This window comes from Cebus imitator, unplaced genomic scaffold (genome assembly GCF_001604975.1).
Source record: "Cebus imitator isolate Cc_AM_T3 unplaced genomic scaffold, Cebus_imitator-1.0 Scaffold19, whole genome shotgun sequence".
In the NCBI taxonomy this organism is placed as follows: domain Eukaryota; kingdom Metazoa; phylum Chordata; class Mammalia; order Primates; family Cebidae; genus Cebus; species Cebus imitator.
The window spans coordinates 2643269-2663422 of NW_016107334.1; positions in this window are offsets into that span (position 1 = coordinate 2643269).

Sequence of the window (20154 nt, forward strand, 5' to 3'; positions counted from 1 at the left end):
GTACAGAGAATAAACTTTACAGTGCATGTCATTCAGTGGGTGATTAATCAATATGTAAATGATTAAATGATGAAAAAACAGCCTCAGACCCAGTCCCCTTCCTCAGTGGAAACTACAGCATTAGTCTACCTTTCCACACAAGCCACCCAGTGGCTTTCCCATAACTTGCTAGGCCTCTTCGTAATTGGCTGGCTTCACCTCCACATCTTAATTAGTTCACTGGATGGACTGTGACCTCATGTGAGCAGGTAGGTTGGGTTGACACCTGCCAGTGACTTGCAGAGTGGAGTCCCCACTGCATTACGCCACTGGCCAGACGGGAGCTCCAAGCATGGATGCTTGCCAGAATTCTATCTGTGCTTTGTCTTTTGGGTAGGAGAGCTAGAATGGCTCCACTTATCTTATGGGGCTAGCCCCATAACTGACTCACTTTTTTTCATAGGTCTCTCCATCCTGAATCTTGTCCTTATAGCCCATCATCCACTGCAGTAGAGCTCACCCCAAATCAAAGCTTGTCAAATCTATTATTATTTGAAGACTGCACCTACCTTACCCTGAGTTGTCTTTTCACCCTGAGGCCTTAGGGGGTCAGGAAAGAGTGTGTTTGACCTTCTTCAAGGCCTAATTATAGGTCCTTGGTGCCTTAGGGGATTCTTTTTTGTTCTGGCCCTGTTATTTATATGATTTATATTTTTTTTGCAAAGCAACATGATTTATTCTCTCTGGTGTAAAAATCCCAAGAAAAATGCAATTTCAACATTCTCTGTCCTGACGTGAAAAGATGCTCAAGCAGCTGAAAAAGTTCGTGGTTCCTCCTGGGCTTCACCTGCACCAGAAATTCAGATGGAGGCAGAAGAAGGAAAAGGAGTAGGGAAAGGCCATCACTTAAGGTGTCGGTGTGTTCAGGCCCACTTTTCACATCTGTTTTCATCTGTAGTCCAGTTTATTTTCCCAGGCTACCATTTCCCCATAAATGTGGTCAAGTTAAAGAAAGCTTATTCTCTCCATTTTATCTCAGCCTTACAAAAACATATTCTTACAGTCAAGAGATTCATCTTTCAACAGTTAAGTGGATTCATGAGAGATCTGTCCATAAAGGCTGTCCAACTATTAATAACTCAGGAAGAATACATGGCTTCATCAGACCCCCAGATGTCCCCTCTTCCCAATGTCCTCTCAGCTGTGTGGGCCACCAGAGCCTTGAACTACATACACAAGCGGCTCATCTTCCAGACCTGAAAGTCCAACTTGACCTCTTTCCCAGTCTTCAAGAAAGGGTTAGCCACGCAGTCAAGCATTTGGCTCAACCAAAACGACGGCAGGCTGTTTCTGCGGCCCCGTAACGTAGATTCAGAACCACTCACACATCCACTTTACAGAGAGGCTTTGTTACTTAAGGAACTGCTGCTACAGAACAGCCTCCATAACTCTTGAGACAAATGCCTACAGTTAATGCGCAAGGCAGACTCGCTTGCTTTCCTGAAACCTTTAAAAAGCGTCTTAACCTTCTTGAGTTATATTTCTAGTTATAACATACATGAACATGTATTTATGGGATGCCCGAAGGAGGGTACTTCAGATCTTCCAGAATCCTGCTTCTCTGTTGCTCATAAAATGAAGGGGTGAAATAAAGAGGACAGAACAGTAAGCTGGGGTGACCCATGCCTAAGCTTGACCAGGGACTTGAATTCAGTATGACAGGTGCCCCTGGTCTCCTTCAGAGAGGAAGTTTTCTCCTGTGAGGCTTCTCTACATCACACATCACTGAGCCCGTCACCACAATATGCAGGTGCAACTGAAACATCCGCACAATGAGAAGGAAATGGAAGGCCCCTGTCCCCAGACTCTACACCACTCAGCTGGCAGCTGGCTCCTCTTTTCCTTCTGAAGCTGACCTCACCCTCCATCGTATGCTTCCATTTCTGTGGGAAATCATTCTGTGTTGAGACAACTATATTTTCATAGTAAAAATGACTGTTTGATGTAAGTTAAAAAAAAAAAAGCTCAAAGAAAAATGACAATTCTTTCCCATTGTTTCTAAAATCATCATTTTCTAGCTCTAAGTTTTGTGCACGTGACTAGACATGACAGTGCAATGCTACAAAAGGAGACATTCCTCTTCAGCAGGAGGTTGGAGATGAGATTTTATTTCCATCGCGTCTGTGCCTGCGGATGCGACGCTTGAAGGGTCGTATAACTGTCGGTCATTTTCTCAGGTGCTGTTACTGGATTTATTCTGGCAAAGCCACGGAGGCAGCTACTGGGGAGGAGAGTGCAGAGTGAAGCCCTGTGCTGGCGAGGAGGGAGCTGCATGGGCCTGAGGAGGCCTCACTCTAACTTGGTCTCACCCTCTACTTCCTGCATCCCATGCTCTCTGGGAAGATGGACTCTGAGGAAGATGGTTGGTTTCATTCCATATTTCAAATGGATCTATGTCAGATTAAAGCAAGGCCATGACTTTTGGCAAGTTAATATGGACAGGACTCCGTGAAGTCCTCTGCACACAGTGGGCACTTCATAATTGAGGGCAATAGGAGAGCAGGATGACTTAGGGGAGGGGTCCCCAACACCCCTAGCCTCAGACCGGTACCTGTGTATGGCCTTTTAAGAACCAGGCTACACAGGAGGACATGAGTGGTGGGGGAGCCAGCATTACCGCCTGAGCTCCGTCTGCCTCCTGTGATGGCAGCAGCAGCAGCATTAAGGCACGGACCCTGCTGTGAGCGGCGTATGCGAGGGATCTAGGTTGCACTCCTTGTGAGACTCTAGTGCCTGAGAATAGTTCTATCAGGACACCATCCCCACACCTCCCACCCCCAACTCTCTCCATCCATGGAAAAGTTGTCTTCCATGAAGGCAAAAAGGTTAGGGACGGCTGGCTTAGAGGAAAGAGCAGGTAACAGGTTTGCATCCTGGGGGTTCAACCACTTTTCAGCCTGGCCAGGTTAGCAAGTCAAGATTCACTCTAAACCACAGTCTTCACGTGGCTGTGAAATGAAAGAGCCGCCTGCTTGGCAGAGACATCATGAGAATTCGGTGTATGTATACAGCCTAGCGTCAGTCCACGGCGGGGCTCAGGAAGTCATGAGTTTCATTGAGAAGTCTCATTTTTAGCCATATAAATACAAAAACGCTTCTGTTTGCCAATATTTGTTACCACTCTTTTATTTGGGAACTCTCTTTCCTGCTGAGTAGCGACTCCCTTAATGATTTCTCAGTCAATTCCTTAATGTTTTAGTCATTTCTACTTATAGAAGGAGCTTTGCTTCACTCATTAAGATCCAGTCTTGACCATTTGAGAACTTCATCCTCCAATACCGTTTAACCCCCACAATGGCAGTCCTGGCCTGTGGCTCGGGGGACCTATGGTGAACGAGGAAGTGTGGTCTGCCATCTCCTACTCCTTGCCTCTTCCCTGCCCCAACCGGGCTCCAGATGGAGGTGTGGGAGCTGAAGAGGGGTGTGAGGTGCATTCAGCCAACTGCACGTGGCTAAGCTTGCTGCTGTCACTGACCATCACTACTGATGGGCTCCACCTGCCAAGTGTCTGTCTGGAGGCAGGCAGACTCCCATAAGCCCAGCTGAAGGAGAAAACCATCCAACACTCCCTTCTGCTCTGGGGCCCCCTTTTGAGAGGCAGCTCCAACTCCCCGCGAACTCTCAGTTGCCAGCTAGCAGTTCCACCCCACTGCAGCAAGCACTCGTTACCCCTGCATGGGTTAGTCCCAGGGAGGCCTACAGCCCAACCTCATCTTTCCTTTTAGCTTGAACTCTAGGTCTGAAGTATAAGAAGGGCTCTTAGTCCCAGCTCTGAGTGACAGGTAGCTTCCAAGGGCTGTCCTTGCCTCCCTCCTCCAGGGTCCCATCTTTCCAGCTCTGATAGCAACAAGACATGCTGGCAAGTCCACAGGTTGGGAGGACTTACAACCAGGATATGACCCCCAAAGTTTATAAGCCATGCTTTGGGGACACCCCTCCCAAACAGTGCCTCACTTCATCAACATTACTCTTCTCACCCAAAAAGGTGACCCCTCATGCTGTTTTCCAGCCCTTTGTGTGTTTTGGGAATGGGAGTCTACAGGGTGGGAACAAGGAGTTGTAGTGTGAATTCTTCTGAAAGAAGAACTCAAAAGATCCCCACCCTGCAGGCCATACCACCACACTACACAAATATCATGGAAAGAGGAAGGCCTGCCAATAGGTGGCAATGATGAGAGATGACATTACTTCCCAATTTTGCATAACGAGCACCCACCCTACACCTGAGCCTTCAACCATCTTCTAACCTCCAGGTAGCTATGTCTTTGTAGATTTTGCACTTAAAGGGTATCACCTCAAAGCCTGCTGTGGAGCCCTGTATCCTCTAAGGACCTATGGAGAGGTCCAAGGAGAACCTGTACTCAAACCTTCAATCTAGATTGACGTGAAACAAACATCCACATAGTACAAAGACCCCTATCAGACCCCTGTATATTCAAGGGCTCCTACTGCACAGTAGGGACATGAGAGTGATGGGCATTTGGAGAGGAGAGAATCCCTACGACCTAGAATAGCCAGAAGAAGCTTTCTGAAGGACGTGGAGTGTGGAAAGACCCAAAAGGAAAAATCTCTCATTTAGGCTTCAGGTACAATGTTTTGCCCTGCCCATAGCAATGGGTTTCTGAAAGGAGGCAGGGTAGTGGTTACAGAAGTATAATGTCTATGAACAGACACTAGGATCACAACAATGTACCAGGTGCTAGATGAAATTCCTTACAAAACTGTCTTCTCATTTAATCTTTGCAAGCCCCTGTGAAATAAGAATCATTTCATACCAGTCCCTTAGCTGGGGTTTGAGTCTCAGTTCCTCTACTTGCCAACTGTATGATCTGTTTCCTCATCAATAATATGAGGATAATCATACTACATAAGAAGATTGTGAGGATTCAATGAGATGATGATTCTAAATCACTTAGTCCTATGCCTGGCCCCTAAAAAATATCCAAGAAATACAAGGGCTTTTCCTCCACTTCAGCACATAGAAAACACATTCTCTCATATTCCCAGGTCATCTGACAGAGTGTTAAATTTTACAGAGCTAACTTGCATGGGTAAATAATTATAACAGCAATTATCTCCCTGAGGGCAATTATTTGCCATCACCATTTGCACCCACCAAAATTACATGCACAAAAAAACAGAGTCACCCATTGGCAGATAGACATAATTAAATTGGAAGAATGGCATCCAATGGCTGATTGGATTAATAAAAGAAATTTATTCCCTAGAGATATTTTAGAAATGCTTCTCCAAGCTAGAGCATATGTTTTAAAAGCTTGTACTTTGAATTCAAATTATGTATTAATTCTTTTCCAAAAATCAGCATGCCTCCAGCTCTTATAAACACCACGTACTTCTGAGAAGCTTTGACTATAATGGTTTTATAAAACCACACACACAGACACAAATCTACTTGATCTTTGCACAAAACTAGATATATAAAAGATCGCACACTTTGAGGTAAAGGCGATTCGGGAAATATTTTGACTGATAATACTGATTTTCTGGTTTGAGAATTTTATTTAAAACAATAGGCAAAGACCATGTTGTCACGTCACAAATTTAAACAATTTTTTGCCCTTAAGGCCCTCCAGGAATAATCATACACAGATTTGGCTCAAATACCTTGAAAGAATGTTCATAAACTCTTTCATAATTTCTCATGAATTCCACAGCAAACTTGTAATGATTAGCAGGCTCCAAATATATGGATCCTGATAAAGGATTTTTCCTTTCCCTTTTGGGACAACCGACACTCTCATTCTTATACTTATGATACAGTCTAAGTCTTCATTCCTAAATCTCTGTCTACTGTCATCACTCTAGAAGCCTCAAGATAATTGGTATTCGTTAGTTACATGAATTTGTATGCAGCTGTGCACGTGAGTTTTGGTGGCAGTCTACATTGGCATACTTCTTAGGTGCTTGAAATACTTCTGTAAGGTAGAGATAAGAAAGCCATAAAACTTTATTTTACTACCGGAAAAATCCAACGAAGAAAGGTGTCTTTCCCTGTAGCTCTTACTTTGCTCCTGTCACAAAAGAAAGTAAAACCATCTGTCCCAAGATGGCTTCCAAAGACGAACACGAGCTGTTATTGGCCTGGAAGAGCATTTCAACCACTTCCACATTTTCACACACGAAAAATGAATTTTCATACAAAGTGACTGCAGAAGTAAAAATGGGTACATTCAATAACCACGGTGCATTTGACATGCTCTCAGAGTTTACCCCATGGTTAGCTTTGAGAATTTCAAGTTGCAGTGAAATGTGCCCTTAGAGCAAACCACTTTCATTAATTATCTAAGCCAGTTACACTGTAACTGAAATACAGCCAAACTGCTACCATCTTCGACTCTTTGGAAGACCATTTAATAATCTGCCTATTTACCCGAAATTAAAATATTTGGTATTAGAAAGATTCTTGTGTTGTCTGTCTCTCTCTCTCTCTCTCTATATANTATATATATATATATATATATACACGCACACATATATATGTATATATACACACACACATATATATGTATATATATATACACACACATATATATGTGTATACACACACACACACACACACACACACACATATGTATATGGTCATCTTTTCTAGAGACTAGTATAAATGGATCTTAGTTGTTACGTAGTTGGTAGCTGTATGTATAAATTAGTAACTATGGTGAATCAACTTCCCTGGCTGTATAGACTCAGATCCATAAACATCGCCTTATTTGCACAATTCTGCACATCCTTTTATCTGTGGCATATGGGGTATAGACAAGGTTCTGTTCCTTGAGTACTGATGAATATAAATTTTCTACCTACTTTGCTTTAAAAAAATGCAAAATCATGGCTATAGAAAAGGTCATACTCAGCCCAGTTCATTTACAAAGGTTGTACTTCATACTTAGTTCAAATCACAACAATGACAATGGCTTCACATTCATGATAGATTACATAAAAATGCATAATAATAAACCTATTGGAAATATGCACTATTTACTTTTTTAAATTGTAAAACTATTCTAAAAAACAGAAGTAATAACTTGAAAAATAGAGATAATTACCATATTCCTATGTTGGATGGTTAAAAACTGGAAAAATGTGATTTCTCCCAAATGAATCTATCGTTTCAATGCAATCCCCAAGAAAATCTCAATAGGAGTTTCTATGGAAATTCACACACTGAATGCAAAATTCAAATATAACTAAGTGCTCAATCATAGCCATGGTAATTCTGAAAATAAAAATGAATGCGGAGTGGCCTTCTCAAAAATCAATATATTAATAAAGCACTAGTGCAGTTGACCCCTGAACAACATGGCTTTCTTTGAACCATGTGGGTTCACTTATATGGGTTTTCTTCCAACCAAATGCTGCATCAGAAATATAGTATTCTTGGGATGCTGTATTAGCCTGTTCTCATGCTGCTAATAGACATAACCAAGACTGGGTAATTACAAAGGAAAGAGGTTTAATGGACTCACCTCTCCACCTGGCTGGGGAGGTCTCATAGTCATGGCAGGAGGCAAACAAGAAGCAAAGTCACGTCTTAAATTGTGGCAGGCCAGAGAGCTTGTGCAGGGGATCTCTTATTTATTAAAACCATCAGATCTTGTGAGACCTATTCACTATCACAAGAACAGTATGGAGGAAACCACCCCATGATTCAATCATCTCCATCTGGCCCCACCCTTGACACTTGGGAGTTATTACAATTCAAGGTAAGATTTGGGTGGGAACAAAACCAAGTCACATCAGATACGAAACCCGCACGTACAGAGGGCCAACATACCCTGTAGGTTCTATAGTGTTGACTGTGAGTGTTGAGTATGTATGGGGGTCCTGGGCCCAATCCCCCATGTATACCAAGCAACAACTGTACTTAAAATGGTACAGAGCCAAGTACCATGGGCTCATGCCTATAATCCTAGCAATTTGGGAGGCTGAGGTGGAAGGATCAGCTTGAGACCACGAGTTCAACTCCAGCCTTGGAAATACAGTGAGACCCCATCTCTACAAACAAACAAGCAAAAAAAACTAGCTGGACATGGTGGTGTCCACCTGTAAGGCCAGCTACTCAGGAAGCTGAGGTAGGGGGAATTGCTTGAGCCCAGCTTAAGGCTGCAGTGAGCTGTGCTTGCTCCACTGCACTACAGTCTGGGTGTCAAAGCAAGACCAGCATCCACACAGGACCAGATGATAGGTCAAAGGCTCAGAACAGCACTAAACACATGTATATATGTGTGTAACTTAGAATATATTAATTAAAGGGGGATATTTTAGATTACAGGGAAAACATTGGACTATTCAACTAATGGTTTGGAGAGACAGCTGAGAAACAAATTTCATTCCCAGTCACCAGGAAAAAACACAAATCTTACGTGATTTACATAGGTAAAAGTGTTTAGAAGCTACAAAGATTTAGGAAAAACAGGAGACTATATACGTGGTTTTGTGGTTTTCTAAAAAGACCCAAAATGAAAAAAATTCATAAATAAAAGCTGCAGGATAGGCCACTCCTAGAAAAGCCAGGTCAACTGTCTTTTGTCCTGTGACTGCACTGAGGCCAATTTAGAAGGATTAAGGTCATCTCACCTTGAATATTCAGAGCCTGCAAAGCTGTGCTCCCCTCTCCTCCAAGGGTCCCTTTGGACAATGACTAGCACCCTACGTGAGGCAGACTCAGGCTACGGTACCCTAACCCTGCAATGCTTTCAAGTCTTCTAGAAAGAGGTTTGGGCTTTCTTCCCTAAAAGGTCCTCAAGGCAGATCTCCAAAAATTGCTCCTGAATATACCTGCTTCCCCTACTGAGCCACAGAAAACTGTAGAGCCTCCTGGAAAAAAAAGCGGAAAAAAAAATGCCTGAGTACCCACCAAAGTAAAACAGGTACAGACTGAGGTATGAGGCAGTTTTCACAAAATAAGCAGGACAATTTCTCATTATGCCAGATGGCAAGATCACGGGACCCACGGTGCAGGGAGCCACTGCTGTTTTTCCTCCCCTTACTGCTGTACCCTGAATATGCAGATGATCCCAGAGGGCAGCCAAGAAGTAAACAGAGCAGCTGTTATTTATTGAGGCCCAATTATGTGTCAGCTACTGTCCTAAGAGTTTAATTCATCTTCACAAACAAACTTATATGGCAGCCACAATTATGTCAGTTTTCCGAAAAGAAAAGATATGCTCGAAGTCCCTCTTAAGAATGGGCAGAACTGGGGTCCAAGCCCCAAACCTCTGCGACTTTGCCCCCACTAGAGGACACTGGCCTTGCATGTTCTAATCTTGGAAGAATGGTATTAATACTTGATGCCGGCGATGGGAATGGTAAGTTCTAGGGACTCATAAAGCTCTTTTGGTTCTTCATGGAAAACGTTCTATTGCAGTATGGTGGGAACAGCCAGACCCCAGGAACATCCATTCATGTCATCCGCAAAAGGCATCAATGGTGCTCACCCTCTGTGGTCTCTGTTGGGTATACGATGGCTTGTTAGTCCCAGGATGCTCCTATCATGAAGTGATTCAGATTTCACAGACCCTGTGGCATCTGAGGCAGCTGTGGGAGGAGCAAGCATGGCCCCTGGTTGGCTGCCGCCCTCAGGCTTCATGACACTGACTTGCTTACATCAGTATCAGAGAGAAATGGAGGTTGTGGGGAGAGCAGTGTGGACACTAGAAAGAGTCAGCAACATGCCATTAATCAGCTGTGGCCATATCCAGGGAAATGCCAGCTCAGAGACGGGGAACAGACTTCTCTGGACTCAGTCTGCCCCTGCATGTGCATATTTATGTGTATGTGATGGAAAAGGGGGAAGTGGTCAGTGGTCACTGTCTCAGCAGGGGTAGCAGCAAAGGCTGCCGTGCTGACCCACAGAACTTCCAGTGATGGTGAAAATGCCCTACATGCTCTGTTCAATATGACAGTCACTGGCACATGTGGTTTTTGAGCACTCAAAATGTGGCTAGGGCAACTGAAGAGGGGAATTTTTATTTAATATATTTAAATGTAAATGGTCACTTATGTCTAGTGATTATTATACTAGGCAGTGTAGGCCTATAACACTGCACTGCACACCACTCGAAGATGAAGAGGCTGGGGGATGTGACCCTCTCTTCCTGCAGTTTCCATGTCAAAGGGCTAGAAAGGGTCCCTGAGGAAGTATTAGTTTGAATTCCCCAAGATATTGCAGCCATGACTCCTTTATCTTTGTCCAGGAAAAAGAAATATCTGCTGCAAGATTCAGAGACCAGATTAAGGTCATTACTGTGTCCTGTTTGTCTCCATCACTGGGGCTCTCAGAGCTGGTTCTACCTTGGCCACTTTCAAGCTCTCTTCTGAGGCTCAGAGAAATTTCAGTTGCTGTCTACCATTGCTGGGAGCTCTAGGATATTTAGACTGTTTCAGGATCTCTCTGCCAAAAAAAAAAAAAAGCCACCCATTCGCTTTATATTAATTCCTCCCATGCTAGGTGGAGCCTGCAGACTTTACCAACTTTCCAGGCTCCAACCAAGAAGTAAGACACAGGTAACAGCTACTCATGGATTATTCCCTGTCCTACCTGGCCAGTCCATCATTAACTTACCTTACCCTGGGAGGATGGGCACAGCTCAGGGCACTTTTTCTGAGGGTCCACACTGGAGTTTGCTTCCAATATCCCACCTGCTGATTCTCTTTCCTTCCCTCTCTAATCTCAGGGAATGTTCATCAAATGGTGTTTGAGGAGGGGAAGCTGCTTGGACCAAATTCTCATCAGTCATCATCCTTCAAGGCCTTAGATATTGATACTCAAACATCCAAGTTTTTAAACCTTCTCTTTGCTTTTCTGGTCTACCAAACCTTTACTGCTTTACAGGCTAGTGTAAATGTGAAGATGGAAAGGTAAGCAAGGAAACCACTAGATATGAAAACGTATTTGGTTAATACTGCAAACTATTTTCATACCACCAAAGCTGGAGATAGAACATGAAGCTCAAAGGGAATCTGGAGCAAGATTTAGAGAGCCTCCCATACCTTCAGATATTTTACAACTGAGAAAATATCCTCTCACCTTTACTTGAAAGAAAAAATAGTACCGAAGGTCCCTTTCCCATGCCAGAAGCCTGGCCTTGCATTTGACCTGCTTTGCAGACTAGAGCCTGGCCTTCTTGTTTTCTTTAAACACCTAACCAGGGTTGCAGTCAGCTGGTCCTCACTGCAATAGAAAGTCAATGTTGAAGTGGCAGAGTTCACCGCCAGCCAAAGATCTTCAATTCCTTCCTCCCAATTATCCTTTTCACGATCCTCTCTTCCAAGATCAAAAAGATCTATGCCAAGTATGAGACTCAAGTGATAAGACAAACAGTGAAACCCTTCTTCTTTCCCATGCTAGAGCAAAATAACCCCCCTCTGGCTTCCAAGGACCATTTCTGTTTCCCTAGGCAGCAGCACCCTATAGAAGTTGAAAGGCACCTCTATGGATGAAGACACCAAGGGAACCCAAGAAAAGATGTTATATTCTATTCCCTCTCCCAGAGAGGGAACAACGAACATTCCCTGCATGTACAGAAGGTCATTTAAACTAAACCAGTAGAAATGATAAGATTGAGGTAGGCCTAGAAGTCAAAAGGTAATCAGTGCAACATTGATGAAATATGCATTTTCCATTCCTTTCTTGGGTGTGTAGCTTTTTCTGGAGGGAAAACCATACTGAAACCAGGATATCCAGAAGATAATTTAGCAGTCATTTTCCGACAGCCAACAAGGTTTTGTTCTCAAAGGATGTGCATCAAACAGGAAGTCTGAAGTTAAAAACACAGTTAACTAGGACACAATGCAGAATGGTGGCAAGTCCATTAAAACATGCAGATAGGATGGAATCGTCATTAATACACTTTTCAGGCTGAGGATTCCAGGAAAGCCAAAACAGAGTCTGAAACAACTTAAACATGTTTGATCCTTCCATGGCATTGTCATTTACCACTTAACTTCTGTTGCTAAAATTTGCTGTGCACAAAATCTGTAAACACTTCAGAGGGTGAGCGCTCCTTTCTTGACTCCTTAGTGGAAAGGTATAAGAAATGCTCATTCTGATTCCAGGATAGTGCCACATGCTCAAGGTGATGGAGGGGAAGGAGACAGGGCAGTCTGTGCCCAGAGGAGCCATGCTTGACTCAACACGATGCAAACCAATGGAAATTGCTGATATCTTCACTGGGGAAAGGAAGATAACCCATGAGATGGAACACCTTCTCCATGGCAGACTCTGCAAGCTCTTCCTGTATCTTTTCTCACTTACTCTTCTCATCTTGTGCTGTATTACTATGTCCATGTGACAGAGTAATGAAAATATTAGTGATTTTTTCTCTTTGTATTTACTTTCTTCTCCTGAACCCTTTCTCCTTTCACTCAGGCAGGCTATTTCGTGTTGGTTGCTTTGGGGAGAGAAGGTGTGAAATCAGCCACTGCAGAAGTCAAGGCTCTTTGGCAACTGGAACCACTCAAGGTTCAGAGTTGGGCTCAGTAATAAGTCATCCCTCTAACTCAAAGCCACCTGCCAACTAGAAAAGTGACCCCCAGTCTGAGAGAAGAAGGAATTAAGAAAGAATCTGAGAGAGAACAGACGTTGAGGGTGGGGGCCCTATGGAAATGGCCCAATGCCTTGCTGCCTAGGCTGAGCCTGAGAGGTTGAAAAACAATCTCAGATTTATTTCTGGGATGTATGAGCAAGATGACCTTTGTTTTACCTGCCAGGTAGAATGGTGGGGAGGAAGTTCATATCCAGAGAACTGGTTACAAGATATATCACGCAGTGGTGTGCTGAAGACAGCAAGCTGGAGATGACCCGGACTTTTCTGGGATTCTGTGAGCTGACTGTCAAATCACTGGCAGCCTGAAATCAGCCACAGTGGAAGTGTCTACACCCTGGAAATTTGCAAATGCTTCAAATCAGGACTTCCCTGTCTCCACCTTCCTGACTTTAACTCCCTCAGAGCCTATGGTTAGATATTTGCTAGCACACAGCTGGAGGTGTTAGAAGTCTTAGACAGGTCAGAGAGTGACACTTGTGCTCTCAAAAAAAAAAAAAAAAAAAAAAAAAAAAAAAAGGCTGAGTAGAAGAATAGAGAGTCCCAGATGTAGGGACCCTCCAGACATGAGACTTCCTCTGACACTTGCTTCAATAGACAACAGAGACCCACCCACACAGGGAGAGGGCATCTCAGCAAATGCTCAGATGACATTGAGAACCACTAGGGCCCTGGAAATGATCATGTTTTTAGATAAGGTTCCCAGAACACAAATGTAAATCTGGGGAAAGCGTAAAAATCCCAAATTATTTGAGCATCCAATTTTGCCTTCCTGCAGAACAGGAACTCAAAATACAAATTAAATGCTTACCAAAAATTAGTCACAGATCGTGCATACCTGAGTTTGTGAAGTGAAATCTGTGTCTACCACATCTATTTCACAGACAAGACACAGGAGGATTGAAAGGCTGGCCTCACCCCAGGGTCTTACCGTGTGTCTAGCTCCCTGATCTGTGTTGCTTTCACCACATATGGAACACCAATGACTGGGAGAACAGCACTGGGAGTGGGCACAGTACCACCTGGAGCTGATTTTTGGAACAGGGTCCTAATCAGGTGCAGCCACAGAGAAGTAAAAACTCTTCCTAAGTCCCAACCCAAATGAAGCAGCAGTGTTCAAAACCCCTTACCCAGTGAGGGAATAAATACTTGTTAAACAGAGGGTGAAAAGAATTCCTTTGAGCTAGTCAAGTTTTGCTAAATAATTCAGGAGCTGAGTTTAATGAGGAACAGGAGGAAAAGCAAGATTGCTAACGCAATGGATGACTTGTGTGGGAGGAAGGGCACACTCTGTGGGATCCAAGCAGTGGGCAGCAGGGTTATCTGCTGAGGCCTTAGCATGGCTGAGGTTAGCTCTCGATGAGCCTAGGAAGATGGTGGAGAAACAGCATTTCAATGAAAAGGCAGCAGGGTCCTCATTAACGGGCATCACCAGTAGACCCTGAACCAATCAGTCAATTGCTCAGGGCAGGGTATTCACTGAGTCTCCTGCCTGGCATTCCTCCTGCAATGAGAATAGCAATGCCCCAACAAATATCAAGACAAAGGAGTCAAACAGAGCTCAGGCACCAGCCTGTAACACTTCCTGAAAGCAAACAGATGGAAATGCCTTTCCAGGGAAGCCTCTTCTCTTAGCAACTGCCTCCTTCCACGGCACCTGGAGGGCACCCCAGGCCAAGGCTTAGGAGGACTCTAACATACCCCTCACTGGATGTGAGAGCCATATCCTGCCCTTTCCTCCAGCTTCTTCAGGCATGGCTGAGCCTCTTGAATGCTCCATTTCCCTGAACTTTGGAGGGAGACTTCATCATGCAGTTCCTCTGCCTAAAGTCCCACTGGCCATTTAAGTTAGTTTTAGAAACCAAGACAGCATCTTTCTCTCCTTAGTGCCGAACTGGCACCAGGTGAGGAAGACAGAGAGAGCATGGGGCTACCCCAGTCTAGGAGTAAGCAGTGACCCAGGCCCCTGCCCCCAACGCCCCAGTCACCACCGAGGGACTGAAGTGCTCTGGGCACCCTGGGATGCCTCTAAGCTGCAGGAGTAGAGGTAGCAGCTGCTCTTTCAACACCACTCACATCTTCCCTTTGACTTTCTAACTGTATGGTTACAATTTTGGCCACAGGGACTGTTTCTGCATCTTTACCAAGCAAAGATGGAAGGAAAGGAACCTGGCAATGTCACCTCTGACAAGGCACATGCCTTTTGTGTTGGGACACAGAATTTATTTTCTCATGTTTCTTAAACATGTCTTACCACAATATCTTGTAGAACACGTGCTCATTTCTTTCTTTTTTTTTTTTTTTCCTGTTTAGCACAACTTAAAGGAAGTAATACAAAGAAGGAGGACATTGTGCCTGACACATGGTATACTCTGGTATTTTGAGACTTGACTATCTTCGTAAGAGCTCTGTGAAACAACTATTAGTACGGCAGTCCCCCATCATCCACAAGGGATACTTTCAAAAACTTTTGTTTTTTAATCAAATAACCAAGCCAAGTACTACATAACTCACAGGCAGGTAGCACATATGGAATGGATATGATGAACAAAAAGATGATACATGTCCCTGATGGGTTAAAGCAGGTTAGCACAAGATTGCGTCACATTACTCAAAACCATGCACGATTTAAAACTTAAGAATTTGTGTCTCTCTAGAATTTTCCAGTTAATATCTTCAGATTGTAGTTTACTGTGGGTAACTGAAGCTGCAGAAAGCAAAATCTCCGAAGGGGACTACTGTACATTCATCTTATAGACAAAGACACTGAGGTTCAGGGAGGCAAATCAGCTAGCCAAATCCACACAGCTAATACTTGGTGAATCTGGGTCTTGATCTTAGGTCTGACTCCAAAGCCCGAGTCTTTTTCAATTGGCAAGTTAAAAGGCAGGGTGTTTGTGAGTTTCAAATAAGGTAATGAATACCCACTGCTTAGCTCAGAGCTTGGCACATAATAAATGCTTAATAGGACATTTACTAGTCTAGTCTTTTCACATAGGAAAAGATTTTTTTTAAATAGAAAAATCAGCCTGGTGGTTGGAATGACCATAAACACTTCAAATGGAGATTTAGGCATCATCCAGTTGTTGGGATACTGCCTGGCTTTGAACACCCAGGTCTTCACACAAGGCTTCTTGACCTTTTTGTGTGACCAGAGGCAGTTAAGCAACCTCTCTGGGCTTCCAGACTGTAGAGCGTAGCTTCCTAAACTTCTTTGAGCTGGTCATTCACAGCCCAGGGACTCTGGCTCCCTGGAGAATCAGAGGATTAATTCAAGGAACCTGGGAATCATACAGACGCCAAGCACTGCCTGTAAAGTGGGAACACGACCATCTCACCCATGAACACAATCATTTTCTAATTATGTGTAGAAATCACGCTTAAGAAATTACAAATTTCCTTAAAGGCACTATTGACCTCAGAAGACATTTATGTCATCAAGAATTTATTAGCTACAAAATCTAAGGCAGGTTATTTATACTTTCTGTGCTTAGAGTATTCTCATCTGTAACGCAGATATGTTAGTAGTTCTCATCACAGTGTGTTTTTGGGGATTTATTATATATTGAAAAAGTTAATCACAATACCTGGTATAGTAAGCACCCAATTAATGATAACCCTAAAATATCTATTATTATTACTACTGAAATGCTTTAATATTAAAAGGATCTTCTCATCCTCCTTGTGCTAAATATTGGGTGCAAAACAAAAGCCAACCAAAGAAAAGAGGCAGTTTCAGGTGTGGAAATGCCTCTCCCTAGGGTTTTGGCCTGCAGCTCTTTTGCAGCCAGAAGACCTCCAGAGCCTAGGAAAATGCCTACCATTCCACCTGGTCTTTGACGACATGTTAGTATCAGGAGAGAGTGCATGGAAGGACTTAAGAGAGGTTAACTACAAATACATAAAAGTGATTTAAGCAAGAAGGGCTTACTATTACCTCTCCTATCAAGAGGTCACATCCAACAAGTTGGCTGACCTCTGGCCTGGGACCTCAATCCTTACATCAAGATCTTCTTCCACCTTGACCTCTCTCTATCCTTTCTCTACCATCCTCGGCTGGGCAGTGTCTCTCCTCACAGTCCAAATATGGTCACAGCAGCTCCAAGTATCCAAGCATCCTCAGCAGAATCGGTTTCTCAAGCAGGAATAAAGGGAGGCAAAACCTCTTACATATCCTCCTTTTTATTTTATCAGAGAGGAAATATCTCCCCAGCCCTTTAGCACACCTTCCCTGATACCTCAACTGGCCATGCATAGATCACACATGGCAAGCTCTAAATCAAGGAAAATAATACTGTCTGGCTGACTTGCTCAGGGATGAGCTCATCTTTTTTAAGCAAAGCCTCTCAGTGCTCAACTTCTACTAGAGAGAAAGAAGTTCCACCCCCCACAAAGACCAGCAAGCTAAGATCCACTGGCTTGAAATTCCCACAGCCAGCACAGCAGCCTGAGCTCAATATGGGACATACAAGCTCTGTTGGAGGAGGGGCATCCACCATTGCTGAGACTCTGGTAGGCTGTTTTAACCTCACTTGTTAAACAAAGTCCCTCATTTATGTAAACAAAGAGTTTTACATAGTGACTGGACAGACCATATCAGTTCAGTAAGGTCTCTGCAGACAGACTGTGTCACTAGACTCCCTCCTCACTGGGTAGGGCATCTCAGAAAAAAGGTAGCAGCCTGTCAGGGTCTTATAAATAAAGCCCCCACCTTCCTGAGACAGAGCACCTGGGAAAAGGGGCAGTTGTGGGTACAACTTCAGCAGACTTAAAATACCCCTGCCTGGCCGCTCCAAAAGGAACAGTAGATCTCACAGCACAACCTTCAAGCTCTAATGAGAAAAGACTGCCTCCTCAAGTGGCTCCCTAACCTCCGTGTATCCTGACTGGGAGACACCTCTCACCAGGAGCTGACAGACACTGAATATAGGAGAGCTCTGGCTGGCATCTGGTGGTACCCATCTAAGACAAAGGTACCAGAGGAAGGAACAGGCAGCAATCTTGACTGTTCTGCAGCCCCCACTGCAGAAGTTCTGAGGCTTTGGTTATGCTAACTAGAATAATCAGCATAGAGAAGAACATAAAGGACCTGATTCCCAGGCAAGCAGGGTCTGGAAAGGACCTCCAGCAAACTCCAGCAAATTGGTGGCAGAGGGGCCCAACTGTTAGAAGGGAACTAACAAACAGAAAAAAAAAACACTTTGAACGTCAACAGAAAGGACCCCATCCAAAAGTCACCAACTTCAAAGACCAAAGGTACAAAAATCCATGAAGATGGGAAGAAACTAGTGCAAAAAGGCTGAAAACTCCAAAAACCAGAAGGCCTCTTCTCCTCCAAGGGATCACAACTCCTCACCAGCAAGGGAACAAAACTGGACAGAGAATGAGTTTGATGAATTGACAGAAGCAGGGTTCAGAAGGTGGGTAATAACAAAACTCTCCAAGCTTCCAAGCTAAAGGAGCATGTTCTAACCCAATACAAGGAAGTTAAGAATCTTGAAAAAAGGTAAGATGAAATGCTAACTAGAATAACCAGCATAGAGAAGAACATAAATGAAGTGATGGAGCTGAAAAACAGAGCATGAGAACTCTGTGATGCATACACAAGTTTCAGTAGCTAAATTGATCAAGTGGAATAAAGGATATCAGGGATTGAAGATCAATTCAATGAAATAAAAAGAGAAGGCAAGAACAGAGAAAAAAGAGAAAAGAAATGAACAAAGCCTACAAGAATTATGGGATTATGTGAAAAGACCAAATCTACCATCTGATTGGTGTACCTAAAAATGATGGGGAGAATGAAACCAAGTTGGAAAACACTCTTCAGGATATTATCCAGGAGAACTTTCTGAACCTAGCAAGGCAGGCCAACATTCAAATACAGGAAATACAGAGAACTCCGCTAAGATACTCCTCGAGAAGAGCAACCCCAAGGCACATAATCATCAGATTCACTAGGGTTGAAATGAAGCAAAAAATGCTAAGAGTAGCCAGAGAGAAAGGTCAGGTCACCCACAAAGGGAAGCCCATCAGACTCACAGCAGATCTCTTGGCAGAAACCCTATAAACCAGACGAGAGTGGGGGCCAATATTCAACATCCTTAAAGAAAAGAATTTTTAACTCAGATATTCATATCCAGCCAAACTAAGCTCCATAAGTGAAGGAGAAATAAAATCCAGATAAGCAAATCCTAAGAGATTCTGTCACCACGAAGCCTGCCTTAAAAGAGCTCCTGAAGGAAGCACTAAACATCAAAAGGAACAACCAGTACCAGCCACTGCAAAAACGCACCAAATTGTAAAGACCATTGACACCATGAAGAAACTGCATCAACTAATGGACAAAACAACCAGCTAGCATCATAATGGCAGGATCAAATTCACACATAACAATATCAACCTTAAATGTAAATTGGTTAAATGCCCCAATTAAAAGACACAGACTGGCAAACTAGATAAAAACCAAGACCCATCAGTGTGCTGTATCCAGGAAACCCATCTCACATGCAAAGACACACATAGACTCAAAATAAAGGGATAAAGATTTACTAAGCAAATGGACAGCAAAAAAAACAAAAACAAACAAACAAAAAAGCAGGCATTGCAATCCTAGTCTCCAATAAAACAGACTTTAAACCAACAAAGATCAAAAGAGACAAAGAAGGGCATTACATAATGGTAAAGGGATCAATGCAACAAGAAGAGCTAACTATCCTAAATATATATGCACCCAATAAAAGAGAACCCAGATACGTAAAGCAAATTCTTAATGAACTACAAAGAGACTTAGACTCCCACACAATAATAGTGAGAAACTTTAACACCCCACTGTCAATATTAGACACATCAACGAGACAGAAAATTAACAAGCATATCCAGGACTTGAACTCAGATCTGGACCAAGTGGACCTAATGGACATCTACAGAACTCTCCACCCCAAATCCACAGAATATACATTCTTCTTAGCACCACATCACACTTATTCTAAAACTGACCACATAATTGGAAGTTAAACACTCTCAGCAAATGCAAAAGAACAGAAATCATAACAAACAGTCTCTAGGATTGCAGTGCAATCAAATTAGAACTCAGGATTAAGAAACTCATGCAAAACTGCACAACTACATGGAAAATGACCAACCTGCTCCTGAATGACTACTGGATAAATAATTACATGAAGGCAGAAATAAAGATGTTCTTTGAAACCAATGAGAACAAAGACACAACATACCAGAATCTCTGGGAAACACATAAAGCACATTTAAAGAGAATAAAACACCTAGGACTACAACCAACAAGAAATGTGAAGGACCTCTTCAAGGAGAACTACAAACTACTGCTCAAGGAAATAAAAGAGGACACAAACAGAAAGAAAAACATTCCATGCTCATAACAATATCATGAAAATGGCCATACTGCCTAAAGTAATTTATAGATTCAATGCTATCCCCATCAAGCTACCATTGACTTCCCTCACAGAATTGGAATAAAACCACCTTATTGTCATATGGAACCAGAAAAAAGCCTGCATAGCCAAGACAATCCAAA